The sequence below is a fragment of the Arachis ipaensis genome, chromosome B08, assembly GCF_000816755.2.
Source record: "Arachis ipaensis cultivar K30076 chromosome B08, Araip1.1, whole genome shotgun sequence".
NCBI classification, from domain to species: domain Eukaryota; kingdom Viridiplantae; phylum Streptophyta; class Magnoliopsida; order Fabales; family Fabaceae; genus Arachis; species Arachis ipaensis.
This window is the reverse complement of record NC_029792.2, coordinates 34,941,488-34,942,333: the sequence shown is the minus strand read 5'-3', so window position 1 is coordinate 34,942,333 and position 846 is coordinate 34,941,488.

Genomic DNA, 846 nt, shown 5'->3' with positions numbered 1-846 from the left:
CTCATCCAATAAGTGTATTAGGAAATGAAAAAGAGGGATATTTTGAGAGAATAAGGGTGAAATCTATATATTGACACACATACAAACGATAGAGTTAGAAATAAAAGAGAGATAGAGTCATAATGCATTAGCTAAAATAATTACCTTCTAATTTACTAATTGCTATAACTAACTGATGGATATTAGTAACTTAGAGAATGGACGGTTGAATTTAGGTTTCTTTTTACATTGCTTGTTTTTACTTTAAACTGGATAGAACTTTTAAGAATATGCTAAGTCTTCTTTGTTTAAAGTTCAGGAGACACTTTTATTTTGTCTCTTTTCGATAAAGGAGATAGAACTAAATTGTATGAGTCAAGAGTAGCTGTGACGTCTTGTTGGTTAGAATAAGTAAGATAATTTTATTTTGTCTCTTAGAAGATAAAACCAGAATTAGAACAGAGAAAAAAAAAGTGAAACAGCCATATATCCTGGTTCAGTCACTATGTGCAATGCGACTTACATCTAGTCCCTCCCACAACAGTGGTGGAATAATTTTCACTATCTTTCAACGATTACAAACACCAATTTCCCTAAGATTTAACCCAATCCTATCTGGAACAAACTCTATAAAACCCGCAAAATTTGTAAATAATTAGGCAATAAATTAATTATTAATCAAAATAATTAGAAAATAGAATTTTATAGTTTATTGAGGTAGAGCTAATTAAAACAAGAATTTTGACACTAATTTTAAAGAATTTGGCCAAAATTGGGCCAAACGAGTCGAACCGGACGAACCAGGCCCGTATTGTGCCCAGGGCCAACCCAATTCCTTAATATAAATGAGCTTCAGCTCATTTTCTT